General features: G+C 37.0%; 2 long non-coding RNA genes across 2 annotated transcripts; both read right to left on the reverse strand.

Annotated features, from left to right (window-relative positions):
- Window positions 1-9,199: 9,199 nt before the first annotated feature.
- On the reverse strand, window positions 9,200-10,038 carry LOC140873894 (uncharacterized). The gene is made up of 3 exons (XR_012148105.1): window positions 9,913-10,038; window positions 9,505-9,644; window positions 9,200-9,253 (listed from the first exon to the last, which is right to left on the reverse strand). It is a non-coding gene; the product is annotated as an uncharacterized lncRNA (long non-coding RNA).
- Window positions 10,039-15,336: 5,298 nt separating this feature from the next.
- On the reverse strand, window positions 15,337-16,387 carry LOC140876391 (uncharacterized). Its single transcript, XR_012148777.1, has 3 exons — window positions 16,277-16,387; window positions 16,067-16,183; window positions 15,337-15,956 (listed from the first exon to the last, which is right to left on the reverse strand). It is a non-coding gene; the product is annotated as an uncharacterized lncRNA (long non-coding RNA).
- Between the last annotated feature and the right edge of the window lie 3,586 nt (window positions 16,388-19,973).

Raw genomic sequence — 19,973 nt, forward strand, 5'->3', positions numbered from 1 at the left:
ATTAATAACTCGTCGAGGACCCATATGATAATCAAAGGTTAGGACACAAGATATCTCAATCGCTGCAATTCGGTGCTCTTGCAACCTCTCAGAATTCCGGATATAGGTGAAATACAGTTCATATCTCAAATAATTCATGCTTCATATTTCAAATCACAAAATCATGTAAATCAATTAATTCTCAACAACAAAGCATGCTCGCATGGTATTTAAATAAATCAATTTAAATAACTCAATCTCATGCGAGAATCAATTCATGCGGACTCGATCTACCCCGCTCACTTCTAAATTCAGTCCAAAGAATCTTATCGCTTTGATACCACTTAATGTGAGACCTCGATTCTAATCATCTAATCTCAGAATAAACAATAATTACGCATACAAGATCTAAGATTAAAAGCAAAGTTTTTTTTTTTTTTACACAGGGTGACGCGCGGGCGCGCCACCCGAGGCGCGGGCGCGCATACAGCCCTGCCCGGGCCTCCGAGAAAGGGAGCAGAACACGCGGGCGCGCATGGCCTGCTGTTTTAGCTCAAAATAAGGCTCCAAAAGTGCAATCCAACACCCGGAAAGGCTTCGACATGATCCAACTAACACTTTTCCAACAACGAAGTATTCAATTACAAGAAAGAGTAGAACATGCATCAATTCTAAGTTCCAAAATCTAAAATACAAATCGAGTTCGAATACAATCTAAGTTCGATTTCAAATTCGACTTCTACAATAACAAGGCCTCACTCTATCAACTCATCCACCTAGCCATGCGATCTCTGACTCGGTCCTGCCCCACCTGTTGCCAAGCACACATACAAAGACAAGACAACAGCCGGATAATCCGGTGAGAATAATATTCCCAGTAAAAGAGACAAACATGCAATATCATAAAAACATCTCAAACGAAATGCATCATCTTCTAGATATTCATAAAACAACCATGAAATTCCACAAGAATGTCTAAAACTCAATTCATATGCATAAATGCAATGCATGTCTTTAAAATCTGGGATTATCAAGTCGGATAATCAAAACATTTCTGCTTTTGCTTTTGGGATCCCGAGGAAGAGATCACGTAAATGACTCACCGACTCTCCCGATCGAGGTGGTGCTACGTATCTCCATCCTCTAGACTTTGGTGCGACTATAAGGAGTATGCTAGCACGAGGTGAAACGGCTACACCCAGGCCACTCACAATATAATCCCCAAAACGTCTATCATCAAAAGGGCCGTCCTGCCCGCTACTCAATTCAAGGATTCATGTTCAAGATGAATGAAATTCAAAACATAACTCAAATAATTCAAATAATCAAATAACATGCAAGTATGTGATTCTTCGGAACACTCGAATCAAGTCGGATTCGAGTCACACATTCCATTCCAATCTAAGTCATCTTATACCTCTTTTCAACAACTTCGATGCTCCAAACCTGGAAACAACAACGATTCCTCAATCAAGATTCAATCAAACTACTTCAATCGATAATAAGAAATCGATACTATACCAGCTACAATCTCCAAGTCGAACAAATCTGAAATCTCGCAACTCGACTGGCCTCAAATCAATCTGTGCAAGAAGTAATAAAGGCTTGAGATTAACATATAACTCAAACAAAGGCTTGGCTCAACAATTCGAACCGATAAACAATCCAAAACTCAAACCGATGGCATAACGGCTATAATCTGATCAAACCGGAAATGCAGACAGCAGTTCAATAACGATATAACCTCATATCAATGCCCAAAACAACAATAACAAGGCAAACCCATCAATCTCAAAATCCAAGTTTCCAAAATGGCTTCCAAAAATCATAACAAATCCGAAAGTCGCTCTAATTCAAAACTGACAGATAATAAACGATCAGAACTCCGCCAAGAACAACATACTAGAATCTAAATCGATTCTAACAACCTCTGAAAAACAAAACATATCCGATCGGAGAAATACTTACGGTATAACGAAGCTCTCTCAGTCGTGATCGCTAATCTGCCTTCAGAAATAATTTTCAACGGACGGATCGAGCTCGTGATGAAATCTGGAAGCTTGAAGAATCGATTTCTTCAACAATGGAGGAGGGAGGCGTGAAGAGGAAGGTGATGGAGTGAAAATAATAGTAAAAGCTCCTATAAATATCTAACAAATCTAATATTTGCATTTTAGTCCCTCAAAATCCAAAATTTGCAAAAAGGACCTTGATCAAAATCAAGTCGGCTCTTGAACTCTGGAATCTCCGATTATCTCAAATAAAGTCGATTAAGATAAAATCGGGGCGTTACAGATGCGATCATGGATAGTTCGCATGTTGATCAAGTGGTTAAGGATCCATTGGAGATGCCAAGAGGACCGATTACGAGAGGTCGAGCTAAGAAATTCAAAGATGCGCTTCAATCGTTGATAATGGACTTTGGAATGCTTGAAGATCATTTTGAGGGATGCTATAATCTTATTGAAGTACAAGGAAGTAAAGAAAGTGGAGGAAATATCAAAGAAAACACCAAAACAAGTGTCTTGGACAGTCTTGCATGCGCGCCCGCGCCATTCCACGAGCGCCCGCGCATGGATGCAATTTTAAAGTTTGGCGGACAGACCCTTATGCGCGCCCGCGCCTCCTTGACACGCGCCCGCGCCTGATCTGGTGTTTTCAAGTGTTTCTGGACAGAGTCCTGTGCGCGCCCGCGCGTCGATTCAAAAAGCTATGCGTGCCCGCGCCTGCTCACGCGCGTCCGCGCCTGCACTCGTTTTCGCACAGTTCGGCATGTTTGTGTGTGTGCGAGACTTTTTGATATTTTGGTATTATTTTCTATATTTTGAGTCTTTTAATTATACTAGAAAACTTTCTAGATGATATCTTTGATATCTTAAAGCTATATTTTGCGTTATCTTTTATTTTTGATTGTAAACTATAAATACTTTTGCTTTATTTCATTAATAAGAATTCAGATTCAGTTTATACAAAAAATTATTGAAAATTCTCTCAAGAATTTTATTCAAAGCTTTGCTTTGTTCTTCAAATCAAACTTTCTCAGTTAATTACTTGGAAACGTTTGTCGATTGTTTCTCACTGAAGATTGTCAGATACAAGTTTATCTGAAGGTTTTTTTTGGTTTCAATTGTTGTGGTTTCTGTTGTTAATCGTACCGTCGATTAAAGGTGGAAATCCAAAACCCTATCAATTTTACTTGTTTTAAAGATTGGGCAAAACTTTGAGTCTTTTGTTTATTGGTTAGAGGGTGCGATTCAAATTGTAATCGTGTTTGCTAATCTTACACAACAAGATTCATATCATTTGGTATCAAAGCCAAGGTTTTGAATCAAGTAAGTACCTATCTTCATCTATCTCTGTTCTTCGTTCTTTATCTAAGTCTATTCTTTATAAAATTTCTGTGTCGTTTCTTTCAAACTTGTTATCCAATTCTCGTGTCTTGTGCCACAAGTTATAAATTTCAAAAAAAAAAATCGGTCAAAAAAAAAAGTGAAGAAAAGTAACTTGTGGCCAATTTCTTTGTCTTTATTCATCCTTGAAGCGAGTCAGAGTCAAGTTGTCCATAAAATTTCCTACTTGTGTTTGTGCAATCTTTATGGGTCAATTTTCAAGCGTTTAAAGGTTTTAAACTTGAAGGTTTGAATCTTATTCTACAAAGCAAAGCCTCTCCATAAATTTGAGTGAAAAAAAAAGGAGTGCTTGAGTGATTCGTTTGGAGTGAACTGTGAGAATTTGTGTGAGGAAGTTTATTACTAACAATTTTCTTGCAGGTACCATGAACCCCAATAAGGATGTTAGTGAGAGTGTGAACCAAGGAATTTCCAAGGTTCAAATGGATGAGTTGATGGGGCAGTTGACTAGGGCGATGAGATCGGAGTTAGAACCTCTTCATGAGAGGATGAGTAATTTGGAGGAGAGTAGTGGTAGTGGAAAGAAAAATAAAAATAGGAAGGTGAATGATTTTGAATACGATGAGGAAAGTTTTGATGAGAATTAGGAGGAGGAGAGAAGAGTACATAGGGGTAGACATAGGCGAGAAGCGGTGCGAGGAAAATATACGGAGGGTAGTAAGGAGGATGGGAATATCAGTAGTATTAAGATGAAAATTCCAGCGTTTCAGGGAAAATCTGATCCGGAGGCGTATCTGGAATGGAAAAAATGTGTAGAGTTTGTGTTTGATTGTCATCACTATTCTGATCTTAAGAAAGTGCGGTTGGCAGTGGTTGAGTTTGTAGATTATGCATTAATCTGGTGGGATCAATTAGCGACCACTAGAAGGAGATGTGGAGAACCGCCTATTGAGACGTGGGAAGAGATGAAGCGTGTCATGAAGAAGCGGTTTGTGCCTAACCATTATTATCGTGAAATGTACAGGCGTTTACAAACTTTGAAGAAGGGTCCAAGGAGCGTGGAGGATTACTACAAGGAGTTGAAGACCACGATGATTCGGACCAATATTGAGGAGGATAATGAAGCTACAATGGCCAAATTTTTGTGCGGTTTGAATAGAGAAATCCAAGACCAAATGGAGCTTCTCCATTGTTTAGATTTGAATGAGATGGTACAGACGGCCATGACGGTGGAACAATAGCTCAACAGAAGAGGAGCTGGTCGATTTCCTTCAGGTGGAGGATCGTCGACTTCTTGGCGTCCAAGCGTTGCAAAACGGGAGGACAACAAGCAAGGGTTCAAACCAAAACCTGACACCAGATCAGAGACACCAAAGCAAGTGGTTAAAGGTACATCTGAAACTTCTAATACTCGATCTAGAGATATTAAATGTTTTCGGTGTCAAGGTATTGGCCATATCTCTAGCCAATGCCCAAATAAGAAATTGATGATTGTTAATGCTTGTGGTGATGTGGAGTCAGAGAGTGAGGAGGAAAGTTATGATGAAATGCCTGCATTGGTAGATCCTGATGATGAGGATGGGTTTGGGGCTGTTGTTGGTGAGTTGTTGGTGAGTAGGAGAGCGTTACATGCACAACCTAGAGGAGAGGAAGAGAGCTAGAGGGAAAATCTTTTCCATACTCGTTGTTTTGTAAAGGGAAAGGTATGCAGTCTTATCATTGATGAGGGTAGTTGCACCAATGTAGCGAGTTGCAAACTTGTGGAAAAATTGAAGTTGTCTCTTTTGAAGCATCCTCAACCATATAGGTTGTAATGGTTCAATGACTGTGCGGAGGTGAGAGTTAATAGGCGAGTTGTGGTGCCATTTTCTATTGGCAAATATGTTGACGAGGTCTTGTGTGATGTGGTCCCTATGCAAGCGTGTCATATTTTATTGGGTAGACCATTGCAGTTTGATAGGAGAGTGGTTCATGATGGATTTAAAAATAAATATTCGTTTGTAATGAAAAAAGAGTCCATTGTATTGTTGCCTATGACTCCAAAGCAAGTGTTGGACGACCAAATGAAAAAAAAAATAGAGATGAGGCCGAAAAAAAGAGTGATCAAAAAAGTGAGGTGGCCTTAGAAAAAAAGAATGATACAAGAAAAGATGAAAATAAAATTGAGCGAAAAGAGGCTGAAAAAAATATATATATAGCCCAAAAGAGTGAGTTGAGAGATGTTATGAATTCTCAAATTTCACTTGTGTTGATGATTTATAAGGAGGTACTCCTTAACACAAGTGATATAGCCGAAGATCTTCCGAGCATTGTTGTCTCTCTATTGCAGGAATTCGATGATTTATTTCCGGAGGAGCTACCTCAAGGATTACCACCATTGAGAGGAATTGAGCACCAAATTGATTTGGTACCCGGGAGTGCATTGCCGAATCGTCCAGCTTATAGGAGAAATCCGAAGGAAACTAAGGAGTTGCAACGACAGGTAAGTGAGCTTTTAGACAAAGGTTTTGTACGTGAGTCGATGTCACCGTGTGATGTGCCTGTATTGTTAGTACCTAAAAAGGATGGATCTTGGCGTATGTGTGTTGATTGTAGAGCTATAAATAACATTACCATTAAGTATAGGCATCCTATTCCTAGGCTTGATGATATGTTAGATGAATTGCATGGTGCTTGTGTGTTTAGCAAGATTGATCTTAAAAGTGGCTATCATCAAATTAGGATGAGAGAGGGAGATGAATGGAAAACTGCATTCAAAACAAAGTATGGGTTGTATGAATGGATGGTTATGCCTTTTGGTTTGACTAATGCACCTAGTACTTTCATGCGTTTAATGAATCATGTTTTGCGTGCATATCTTGGGAAGTTTGTGGTTGTCTATTTTGATGATATATTGGTATATAGCAAAAACTTAGATGATAGTGAGAAACATTTGAGAGTTGTTTTAATCACATTGTGTGTTGAACATTTATATGCTAACCTTAAGAAATGTGTGTTTTGTACAAAAGAACTCATGTTTCTTGGGTTTGTTGTGAGTTCACAAGGTGTGACAGTTGATGAAGAAAGGTAAGTGCTATTCGAGATTGGCCAACACCCACTTCTATTGGTCAAGTTCGAAGTTTTCATGGCTTTGCGAGTTTTACAGGAGGTTCGTGAAGGATTTTAGCACATTGGCGGCGCCTATGACTGCTGTCATCAAGAAAAATGTTCCATTCCATTGGGGCGAGGAGCAAGAGAAGTATTTCAATATTATTAAGCAAAAGTTAATTAATGCTCCTTTACTTGTTTTACCTGATTTTACTAATATGTTTGAAATTGAATGTGATGCATCAGGTGTAGGGATTGAAGGCGTTTTGATGCAAGGGGGAAAGCCAGTGGCGTATTTCAGCGAGAAGTTAAGTGGAGCGTCTTTGAATTATCCTACCTACGATAAGGAGTTCTATGCGTTGGTAAGGGTACTCGAGATATGGCAGCATTACTTGAGGCCAAAAGAGTTCGTGATTCATACGGATCATGAGTCCTTGAAGCATCTCAAGGGACAACAAAATTTGAATAAAAGACATGCCAAATGGGTAGCGTTCGTAGAAACTTTTTCTTATGTAATCAAGTACAAGCAAGACAAGGAGAATGTAGTGGCAGATGCATTGTCGCGAAGGTACGTGCTCTTAACTACTCTAGATTCTAAGTTTTTGGGATTTGAGTATGTGAAGGAGTTGTATGCCAATGATCATGATTTTGGTGAGATTTATGTGTCATGTTTGCATGGTCCGAGGGATAAATTTTTCATGCATGATGGATATTTGTTTAAGGAAGATAAATTATGTGTGCCTAAATCGTCCATTCGTGAGTTACTTGTTAGGGAATCACATGGGGGTGGTTTGATGGGACATTTTGGTGTGGCTAAAACTTATGATATTTTGCATGAACATTTTTATTGGCCACATATGAAGCATGATGTTGAGAATATTTGTGAGAGATGTGTCACTTGTAGAAAAGCTAAGTCTAGGACACAACCACATGGATTGTATACTCCACTTCCTGTTCCTAGTGAACCGTGGGTAGATATTTCTATGAATTTTATTTTAGGACTACCAAGGTCTAAGAAGGGGAGGGATTCTGTGTTTGTGGTGGTTGATAGATTTTCTAAGATGGCTCATTTCATTGCGTGTCATAAATTTGATGATGCATCTCATATTGCGGACTTGTTCTTTAATGAAATTGTTAGATTGCATGGCATGCCTAGGAGTATTGTTTCTGATAGAGATACTCGTTTCTTGAGCTACTTTTGGAAAACATTATGGTGTAAGCTTGGTACTAAATTACTGTTTTCAACTACATGTCATCCTCAAACGGATGGTCAAACTGAGGTTGTTAATAGGACGTTAGGAACTTTGTTACGTGCTATAATTAAAAAGAATATGAAAAATTGGGAGGAATGTTTGCCATTTGTTGAGTTTGCATATAATCGTAGTGTGCATTCTACTACAAATTTTTCACCATTTGAAATTGTGTATGGTCTTAATCCTTTAACCTCGTTGGATTTGATGTCTTTGCCTATGAGTGAAAGGGTTAGTATGGATGGAAAGAAAAAGGCTGAGTTTGTGAGAAATTTGCATGAGAAGGTGAAAACAAACATTGAGAAAAAGAACTTGCAATACATAAAGCAAGCAAATAAAGGTAAAAAGAAGGTTGTCACTAGTAGAAAAGTCGCATAAGACTTCGGTTATTAACTGAAGTCGTAGGTAGATAATTACCGAAGTAGTATCACGTGAAGTAATAAGGTACTCTTTTACTTCGTGGAGCCAAACCCGGTTCAAGATTGGGCCGATGCCGAAGTAAAAACATATATTTTACTTCGTCAATTTCATTAATCGGCGAAGTAAAAGCATATCTTTTACTTTGCCGATTAATGAAATTGCCGAAGTAATAAATATGCTTATACTTCGGCAATAACACTAAGTAACATAGTAATAAAAAGTCGTTTACTTCGTTAATTTCATAAATTCCCGAAGTAAAAGATATTCTTGTACTTCATCAATTATTGAAATTGCCAAAGTAAAAGATATATTATATTTTGGCAATGACACCAATGACGAAATAAAAGACATTTTGTGAAGTAAATTATTTATTTAACTTCACCATTTAATTTGAGTGAAGTAAAAACATATATTTCACTAAATTAAAATTTAAATACAAAAATACCACAATATAAATATATTTTTGAAACTTAAAATAAACTAATAAGATTCATAAATTTATCCATCCCAAAATGACGAACATCCATAAATCTTTAAGTATATCCACCAAAATAACCCGAAAATATGCATGTATCTACAAATATTTCCACAAAACTAGTGTATTCACAGAGACAAAACAAAGTATTATCCCAAAGTGCATTTAGACACCTACTTAGAAGTAGACGAATTTACTCTATTCACTTCTAATTTCATCAAATTGATCTTGGCTGTAATATTGGTTCTTGATGGATCCTGCAAACTGAAATGTAAAAAAATTAAAAAATATAGCTCAATGTCAATAGAAATGTAACCATTTTCAGGAAACAAGTAAACATCTATTGTTTCTTGGTGAGATCACTTGAATGTAAAAACATCTATGAGGCTGCAAGCTTGATACAAGCAAACAAAGAATTGGACAAACAATGTTGCAGAGTATGTTCCATAAAACACATAAACAAACTCTACTATTAAACAATGCAATAGTCAAACGCAAAAAAGCACTCTTTGAAAACGACGTGCTCAATGCAGGTTCTTGAGATCTGCCAATAATTCATAGCCTTTAATTCATTGTGTACGACATTCAGAAACCAAGACTCAAATAGAAAACATGTAAGTTAATAGTGACTCCTCACCAAATTTGGAATTGAAATGGTGTCCAGAAAGCCCGGAAATCCCACCTACTAAATTCTATTGTAAAACAAAATACGTCAGCAAAAAAATATTTTCTGAATGCATTCAAGAAAGTGATGATGCAAGAAAACTCAAGCAGAAACTTACTGCCATGTTAACAAGAAGGTAACATCTGTTGCTGTCTTTCCTAAATTAGACAACTGAACAATCAAAGTTAAGATCAAGGACACAGATATTTCATTAAATTTGTGCATGTGTGTTTTCTTTTTGGAGGGGAAGTGAAGAAAAGTTCTAATAAATTTTTATACCGTAAAAATAAACACCGCCATTGAACCTCCGCAGATTTTCGGAATGGGACGTTGAAATGCTTGGAATCTATGAACTTCACAGCCTTGAGCGACTCATCCTTATAGCAACAATGACATGAGTGCCAAACTTATTAATAAACCTGAAGAAGGGGGAAACAATCAGCGCCCAAAATTTATGGCATGATATTGAACATGTGCTAGAATAGAGTACAGTGTCAAAACAGAATTCCATATTCATTTTGGTATGTTTTAAAGCAGATATAAAGTGGATGAAATCCTTCTTACGTTCAACAAAACAAGGAGTTTTCTGCTCACAAACACTGCTCACACAAAACCAGCAATCAAAAATCGCAAAATAGAAAAATTTCCTTTCCTACAATAATTAGAATAGACATCAATCACCGTTACCTTGGATTTCCAATAGCACCATATTTCCTGGCTCCTTGTTTATTTCCAGATAAAATCCTACGAATACCACTCCTAAAAACATAACAGATGAATTATTTATCATTCACAGACAACAAGGATTAACGGAGGGGATTCATACCTAATCGCAGAGATATTGAGTTGGTTCTTTTTAGCTTTTCTCGTTTGCTTGGGGAGGAGTCCAGAAAAGAACACGATTTTTTAGTGATAAAAGTTTATGCAGATTTCTCTATATTTTTAATTTTAAGACAAAAAATTAAAAATAAATAAATAAGGCATAAAGAAATTGTACGCCACTTAGCAATTAATGTATTGTTGAAACATAAAATGGGAAAAGAAAGGTATGTACGTAAATAGTGTACCTGTCCCTCGAGATTTGACCCCCGAACGTATTTCCTCGACTGTCATGACATTATCCTCAAATCCATTATCCTTTACTTACCAGATAAAACACGAGACATCCTACATTGAGAAAAGATATGAGGAAATCGAACTTCAGTGGAAAATTAGATTGATACTCACAAAGCGCAATATCAATTCAGCCCAATCTGGATCCGATGCCAAAATGAAACTCAAGACAGGCATTAGTTTTTGGGTGGACGTCGGTAGTTAAAATTTTGAGCAATAAACATGAAGTCTGATCATCAATTTCCAAAACATCAATTTAGAAAGTAGAAAGCCAGAACCACTATTTATAGATTGTGCATCCAGTTCAATGTTAGTTAGTAAAGGAACCTGTTCAACTGATCAAAAATGGGTCAATTATCTGTATGTAGCGAGATACATTAAATTAATTCCACAGAGACATGTTTCAAAGACTCAAAAGATAGGAACAACTTAAAAAAAACAGCAGTTATATAGGAAGACTTTCTTTCTTTCTTTCTTTTTTTTTAACAGGAAACTGAAGGGAAGACTTACTTTCAATACCAAGATTACTAAACAATGGGAAATTTTCTTCCATTCCAATGGTAAAGATTTTCTGAGTTCAGCAGAAATCAAGTATCAGCTCCTTCCATATTTGTATCTGCATCAATCTAGTTTCTCTAACTGGCTGCAAACTATAAAATAAAGAAAAGTTATCATGTCAAAAGGACAAAATTTCACTAAACGAATAAGTAATATGTTTCAGATCCAAAACAACCCCGACCATATATGAAAAAATATGAAACTCTGGTATGTTCGCTCCTAAGAGAAAACATGTACAATTATGTCATCCACATAAATATTACTAGTATATGTGCATAACTCAAATGTTTTTAAATATCGATTTTCAAATATTCATCAAGTGACTGATAATAATAACCAGCTACAAAATAAAATAAATAAAACCAATAATATTAAATGGAATGTAAGGGAAATTAATAGAATAACAAGAAATTATTTTGAGGATAAATGAGAGTAATAATTACACATTTTATATATTTTTATTTTATTTAGTGAGAGCTAACTTTAAAAGTTTATTTAAACAAAGTTAATATCAAAAGGTGCCATCAGAGTACACATTATTCAATACACGTTACCAAGAAGATTAACCTATCAAACCTTTTAATTTCCCATCATGAAGTTCCAATTCTCCAGGATAAACAGTTTTCAAAGAGATTCCAGGTCCAAATTCAGGCTCCTCTACAAGCTTTAAGAATTTCTACTCATTGGCTTTCTGAAACGCAACTTGTCCCAGAATCTACACCAAAGTGAGAGAATACTTAGACAAACAATAGGTCATTTATATGAGGTTAAGCATATTTAATTTACGAGATCGATGACATCTTCTAATAGCATCACATTACTGATATTAAAAGAAATCTATCAAATGGTTAAAAGTAATGGAAAACTATAGTTCTGAAATACTCAGTCAGTAGCAACATGTAGAATGATTAAACTATATAATAAATAGGTAAATAACCTTGTGAATCCGAGTATAACTCAAACACTAATCCAAGAGAACTAACATTCAATCGATAATAAAGATCTATGCTCTAATTTCAGTCAAACTAAAGCCAGAGTGTGCTATTTTTTTCCAACATTAGGAGCCAAGCTCGATCTTGCATACTATATTTCGAGCTCAAACCTGGATTGAAAATAAAAGATATTTTAGCTTGATTGGATTAATAGTTGCTAAAAATTTCAACCTGTAGCACCAAGAACTTCTAAAATTTGAAAATCATGCCTAAAATTATTTTTAGTATTTATATTTTTATTTCTTGAAGTTAATTGTGTAAGTTTTAGTTAAAGATAGAATTGCTCGATTTATTTGGATTAAATGCCTTGAATTGTTTGGTCTAGTAAGTTTCTGTCCCGGCAGGCGACGACGGTGGGCTTCGGTGGTTTATTTTCAAGATTTTTAATTTTAAGATTTTAAGTTAGAGGTAAAAGGGGGGTTTTGGCCAAAAATGCAAATTTTGAATTTTTAGGGGTCAAAAAGCAATTTTATCATTTTCTTGGGTTATTTCCTAAATTTTTCATAAAATAAGATTTTATTAAATCCGGGTTAGTGGAATTTCAATCAAAATGTTGTGAGTTGAAATTTTAAATTTAGAAGTTTGAAAATAGCAAAAAGTTTGAGGTAAAAAGTTTTAATAGTACAAGTAGTACTTTTGCTAGTACAAATAGAATTTTAAAACACTACACACAATACACACAATACACTAAACTTTTAACTTACACTATCATTTTTAAAACATTACAATAAAAAGAAAATCAAGACTCAACCAAAACCTCTCCCCAAAATCCTAACCTAGCCGCCTCCTCCCCTCTCCCTTGAAGAAGACCGCTCGCCGCCGCCAGCCACCCGTCCGCCGCCGCCTGCCGCCGTTCCCAGCCTCCGGAGAAGCCCCTAGGTGCTTAGCTTGGTGTGTTGGTTGAAATCCCACCTTCTTCTCCTCTCCTTGATTTCGAGTTCTAGGTATTTTTGGTAAAAGCAAGTGTAGCTACTCCTTTGGGCTCACATTCAAGCAATATCTACCCCCACCCTTATGATTTCTTGCAATATTTTCGAGAATGCATGTTGTTAGAAGGTTAGGGTTTCGAATTTTTCATGTTTAGGGGCTGATTTTTTTCTAAATATGTTAGGGAGTTGAGTTTATGTGGATTAATGTTGAGTATATGTGCATTGACATGGAATTAATTGAGTGTCCTTGCCAAAATTTGAAATTTCAGATTGTATATGGACCTAATTTTCGAAATGTTGCATGTGTAGGGGCTGAAATTTATTTGATGTTGAAGTATTTAATGGTCTTGCATTGGTCTTGATTGATTGTTCAATATTTTGGAGTTTTGATGGTTAAATCTTGTTGTTCTTGTTATGTGTTGTGAAAGTGTGGATTGAGTGTAGCCCAAGTGTTTGGGAAAAGTCCTAAGAGAAGGTATTGGAGGTGTTTGGGTGTTTGGTGTGGAGATAAGTTGAGGGAAGTGGCTAAGTGTTTGAATTGTTGGAAATGGGAAGGTGAGAAGTGCAGGGCAGTACTGTTCGGGGCAGGGCAGGTCTGGTCTGAGGTCTGGGCAGGGTTTGGTCTGAACCATAGTAAAGTTCGTGTCGTTGTGGTCGCGTCGACATAAAATGGGCTCGAATCGGATAAGAATTGAGTGAGTTATGGATTTTACAAAATTGGGTGCAAGTGCAGATTTTTCCTTTGAATAGGGGCTGTCCTATTTTTGTGTTTTGTAAATTTGCTCTTTTGATATTTTGATGATACCACCTATTCCTTGGGATGATTTGGAGTGTTTGTTGAGTGTCGGTTCAAGCGGGACGGGTTTTGGATAAGGCATGACAAAGTTAAGGGCTTTTCGGTTTACTTTCTCGAGTTAAGTCAAGTTTGAGGATTTTGTTGGGTAAGTTGTCTTCTTTGGACTTAGGGGCAGCCACTCATCCACCTTAAACTCACATTTTCGAGTCGAGTCTCATGTCTTAAAGATTGCTTATTCGTGTGCATTTGACGTGTTCTTGAGTTTAATAAAGAAAAAGGAAGTTTACTTGTTTGCATGCCATTTAATGTATGAGTTGAGTCTTTATAAATGAAAAGGGAAAAGAAAGCAAATATTTTTGAATGAAGTGATCTGTTTGTGACAAGAGGGGTGTTGCTAGGCCGGGGGATGCCTCGGTCTACTCACCAAGATGTTATAGAGGTTAGGCAAGGAGCAAGAGACATCTTGTTTACCCTTGCCACAGAGGGGCAATGTGGGATCGGGAGGCATCTCGGTCTCCTTGCCATAGAGGGGTTAAGTTCGTCGGAAGAAATCTCGTCGTCTTGCCGGCATAGTGCACTGCAGCCATGATCATGATCGAAACAGAGGGTCACAAATCAGGGATCGGATTTCTAAGAGGAAAAAGTAAAGAAAAGTTTAAAAGTTAAAGTTTCACAATTTTAGTTGACTCGTTTTGCATAGATGTCAGTCTTTCAGTTATGCATGAGTCTAAGTTGAATGTTATGAAAGTTAAAGTTTATCATAGTGTGAGTTCATTAATGCATGATTTCTATATCTTTCTAGTTTCATGCATATTACAGTTTAAGTTGAGTTTTTGCATCACGTATTTTAAACCCTTGTTATTATCCTAGTTATGCTTGTTGAGTCTTTAGACTCACTATGCTTGAATGTTTGCAGGTGAGGATTTTGTGGAGGAGACGGAGGGGCGTGATCTACTGGGATGAGGCCATCGGTAGTGCAAGGCCCAGTGACCGTTGCTTCCTTTTAGTTTATGTTTTTCCGCACAGTTATCGAATTTGTAATAATGAAGTATTATTTGAGATCTTGTAGTATTTATAGCCAGGATGTGCATTCCCTGTGCTACAGCTTATGTTTTGAAGTACGTTTTCCGCTTTTGCAAGTTTATGATTATCGTTGGAATTAATTTTAAATGCTTTAGTTTACTTTATGCTGTAACCGGGAGGTGGTTACTAGGATTGCATGTTTATGTTTAACGCACTTAAGTTTTGAAGTCAATTTTCTTTCCTTATTTAAATTGCTGTTTGAGTCTTGATGGCTTATTTGTTTTACAAATAGGTCATGGCAAAATTTTTTTAAAAAAATCCGTAATTTTTCCTTTATTTTAATTATAGTCTAGTAGCGAGTAGTTAGGGTCGTTTCACAACCTCTCAGCATTTATGAATTTAGATCACGAAGTAAAATTCTAGAATTCGAGATATAGATATAATCTTTAGGCAACAACATCCAACAAAGTTCTCGTCAAGGCTGTGAAGTTCATAGCTTCCAATGACTTGTTACTTGTCGATAGAAATCTTCATACGGTGATAAGGACCGGTCTAGGTACCTTTTTGCGTAACTAGATGAGTTGCTGCAAATTAAACAGACATAGGAGCCACAGCTAAACAATATAAAGAAAGCCATAGTTAGTGGTACAAATAATAATACGAGGGCAATGTTTTTTCTAATGTTGTGGAAATAATTAACGTTGTGAATATTATATCAAAACATTAATCATACAAATGGCCTAGTTGATCCTAATATATTTCTTCCTTCGCTCATTGCATTACATTATATATTGTCATTATATGATTATCTTTATCATGTTTGTATAAGTATCCTACAGTTCATTCCTATTTCTTGTGTGTGCCAACTAGAGATATTCAGGCTATCCTACCAAACCAAAGTTGGCAATCCATATTCAAATCCCTACCTTTTTCAGTTTCATAATTAGCATACCAAACCATCATCACAGAACATTAGGCATCAGAACAACAAGTAATTTGAAAAGTTACAGCAGTAAAGTAAGGTAACAACAGAACAATCTTAGAACATTGCAAATAAATTTTTTTTAAGCCTAGGCAATGAATATAAATTCACAAAGACAAATACAAATAATGACTAATAGCTAATATTCAAGAATATGTGCAGTATTTTACAGTTAAATATCAAATATGTAGACTTTGAACAAATTTTGGAAAACAGAAGGTTGTACATGAAAAAACAACTTCCCTTTACAAAGCCTAAAATACAAATGTTTACCATCCCAACTCGATACTTGACATAAATGACTTCTTTTCTTTGCAACTTTACTCGAAATTGCCTGCCTTTAAAAACATATAGTTTAGCGTTATCATTACACTTTTTATACAGATACACAAAGAAACCTAAAACCAAGATTTAATTTAGTTAAATCCAAATAAGTTCAGTAAGTTACCAGACAAATCAAGAAAGGGTGCTGAGAATGGGGCTCGAAAAAACCAGTGAAAAAGAACACATCTCAAGATAATAGAATGTGATAAGGCCAAGATAAGGGCCTTTGCTGTCGATTTCTCTGATTATTTCTAAAAATCTCAGCCTCTGTAGTGGAAAGCCCAACGCATGAACAAAGAGCAGAGAATGTAAAAAATAGTGTTAGTGACCGTACCTTCCTCTTCCACAGAACGACGACAAAGAGGCGGCACTTCTGCAATTCGTTGTTGGCCATCTCCAAATTGATAATGGCGATAATGGGGAAAATAAATATTCTTACACGAATTAATGGGAAGCCTAGACCAGGAAGAAGTGATGGCAACAGGCGGAAGTGATGGCAGCAGGCGGACATCGATCTGCAGGGGAGAGAATGGGGAGCCCTAAATGGATTTGTATTTGGAGATCGAGAGAAGAGGGCAAAAGAAGTTAGAGCTTAAAATGAAAATAGTGAACCTATTACTTCGCTGCATAAAAAAAATTTTATTTTCATCTTTTTACTTCGTCAAATTTGATTTGCTGAAGTAAAAAGTCACTTAAAAATTTAAGTGAAGCCCGGTTTTTTAATTGATGAAGTCTAAAGTGCATTTTACTTCGTTAGTTTTATAACCGCAGTAAATAATTATTTATTACTTCGGTAATAGTGATTACCGAAGTAAAAAATAACGAAGTCTTTTAAGATTTTTCTAATTTGAATCGGGTGATTGGGTTTGGTTGCACTTGAGGAAGGAGTGTTTTCGGGAGAAGCGGCATTCTAAATTGTTACCTAGAGGCGATGGACCTTTCCAAGTCTTGGAGCGGATCAATGACAATGCCTACAGATTAGATTTACCAGGTGAGTATAACGTCAGTGCTACTTTCAATGTTTCTGATTTGTCTCCGTTTGATGTAGGAGATGATCAAAATTTGAGGACAAATCCTTTTCAAGAAGGGGAGGATGATGCGATCATGGATAGTTCGCATGTTGATCAAGTGGTTAAGGATCCGTTGGAGATGCCAAGAGAACCGATTACGAGAGGTCAAGCTAAGAAATTCAAAGATGCGCTTCAATCGTTGATAATGGACTTTGGAATGCTTGAAGATCATTTTGAGGGATGCTATAATCTTATTGAAGTCGAAGGAAGTAAAGAAAGTGGAGGAAATATCAAAGAAAACACCAAAACAAGTGTCTTGGACAGTCACGCATGCGCGGCCGCGCCATTCCACGAGATCCCGCGCGTGGATGCAATTTTAAAATTTGGCGGAAAGACCCTTATGCGCGCCCGCGCCTAATCTGGTGTTTTCAAGTTCTTTTGGACAGAGTCCTGTGCGCCCCCGTGCCTGCTCACGCGCGCCCGCACATCAATTCTGAAAGCTATGCGCGCCCGCGCCTGCACTCGTTTTCACATAGTTCGGCATGATTGTGTGTGTGCGAGACTTTTTGATATTTTGGTATTATTTTCTATATTTTGAGTCTTTTAATTATACTAGGAAACTTTCTAGATGATATCTTTGATATCTTTAAACTATATTTTGCGTTATCTTTTATTTTTGATTGTAAACTATAAATACTTTTGTTTTATTTCATTAATAAGAATTCAAATTCAGTTTATACAAAAAATTATTGAAAATTCTCTCAAGAATTTTATTCAAAGCTTGCTTTGTTCTTCAAATCAAACTTTCTCAGTTAATTACTTGGAAACGTTTGTCGATTGTTTCTTACTAAAGATTGTCAGATACAAGTTTATCTGAAGGTTTTCTTTGGTTTCAATTGTTGTGGTTTCTGTTGTTAATCGTACCGTCGATTAAAGGTGGAAATCCAAAACCCTATCAATTTTACTTGTTTCAAAGATTGGGCAAAACGTTGAGTCTTTTGTTTATTGGTTAGAGGGTGCGATTCAAATTGTAATATTGTTTGCTAATCTTACACAACAAGATTCATATCACACGAGTTCTACTTCAATCTACCAAAAACAAAAACAACTTTCGATTGTCCACAATAGACTGTCAGTTGAACGTAAACGTGTGTGTGTGCCATGTTATTCCAGTTTCGTGCAACTTCAAAAGAATCCATCCTAAGAATGTTTAGCGACCTATGACAATTCAATGCAAGTATCACAATCCAGCACTCCGGCATCTCAACAATCCCAAACAAAAATATGCACTTTCTTGAGATTAACTATGTACCTCTGGATTTTGCAATTAGTTTTCCTATGCCCAATAATTACCCGCAAACTTAGCTATAACTAATATAGGATTAGAATTTCAATCCCCTCGTCAAGCTTGGATGGAATCGCTATTTTAAAATTTCAAAATTTTGGTAACCCCATGGAATCCACGTACTTAGTCAAGAACAAGGGATTAGGATTTCAATCCCTTACTCGTAACCCGGATGGAGTTAACTCACTCTTACAACAAATGTTTATATAAAAAAATTTGTAGGTACGCCCAAAATCATGCTTGCACTGTCTAACAAACATCAAGAATCCAAAAAACTATCATAAGCAATAAGCATCTTTTGTCGTGCAATGGTCAAACAAACACGAATATCATCAAATACATCGCTACACTACACTAGTCTAACATGTGTACTTAATATGATTCACGAGTCAACCAACAGCTTCTCATGTTCAATCAAAAGCAAACTTTTTCCAAAAACAATTTTCCTTTTCAACTCAATCATCATTGGCTAACATGCAGCATTCTACTCGCATCCACAACACAAACAACAACAAAATGATATGCATGATTACGAACAAAACACAAAGAACTAAACCAAATGAATGCAAACAAAATGAACAACAAAACAAAGAACTAAACACCCCCCATACTTATCTAAAGCATTTCCCTCAATGCTTCAGAAAACACAAAAATGAGAAAAGAAAACACAAGCAAATGCAACAAACAAAATGCAAAACAAAAAGAACTCCCCTTGTTACTAATATTCTTCTTCTTCTTGGTTGGAAGCATCCTGAGGTGCAACTGGAGCAAATTGTTCCGGCATGCCAGACTAGAATGGAAAGGGTGGCGGATAATGAGGCGCCGCACGAAAACTGGAAGTATCCAGCCCCAATTGAGTCGCCATGCTGCTCATCATGTCTTCAAAATTTTGGAGATGAGTGGAGGTGGCTTGAAAATAATCCATGGCATAATGGTTGAAGGCGGAACTCTCAATGGCCATATCCTGGGTGGTACGGCGAGGAGGTGCTGGCAGCGGCTGACGAGTGCCCGATGAACTCCCAACAGGAGGGCGGCCGCTATGAAATTCTAAGTTGCGCTTTGCTTGCTTGGAAGTGGCGAGGGTCTCATCCACTGTCTTAAAAGGTGGCAGCCATCCCTCATCCGGACTAATTGGCACACCTGCTTGACGACAAAGTGCGGTGATGGTGTGGGGAAAGTAGAGACCCACCGACGGAGTTCGCAACGAGTATAAAACATAATCATGGATGATGCCGCCAACATCTATCTGCCATCGCCTCGTAAGTGCATATACAAGAATAGCCCGATCCGACTGCACGTCAACAGTGTGTAATACTGGCAAAAGCCTCCGGGCTATAAAAGCATACCATAAAGTTGGCTCAAGCTTCAAAAATCGCTCCGAAAAATAAATGAACTTGATAGGATCGTGCCACTGCACACCCGCATAACACAACTCTCGCAGAATCAAATGATAATCCGGGTTAGCCTTCAAATTCCTAAATAGACTATCATCAGTGGCAAGTGTATCTAACAACTTATTCAATGTCTCGGCATCAAACGGGACAAGTTTCCCATGGACAAAGGCTTTTTAATCATCTCGGGCTGGGGCATTGGCATAAAATTCCCGAACAACCGGAACAATGGCAGGTTCGGGCACTTTGAAAAATGTGTTCCACTTACGCTTTTTAATCCCCAGT

Source organism: Henckelia pumila, chromosome 1, assembly GCF_033568475.1.
Source record: "Henckelia pumila isolate YLH828 chromosome 1, ASM3356847v2, whole genome shotgun sequence".
Classification (NCBI taxonomy): Eukaryota; Viridiplantae; Streptophyta; class Magnoliopsida; order Lamiales; family Gesneriaceae; genus Henckelia; species Henckelia pumila.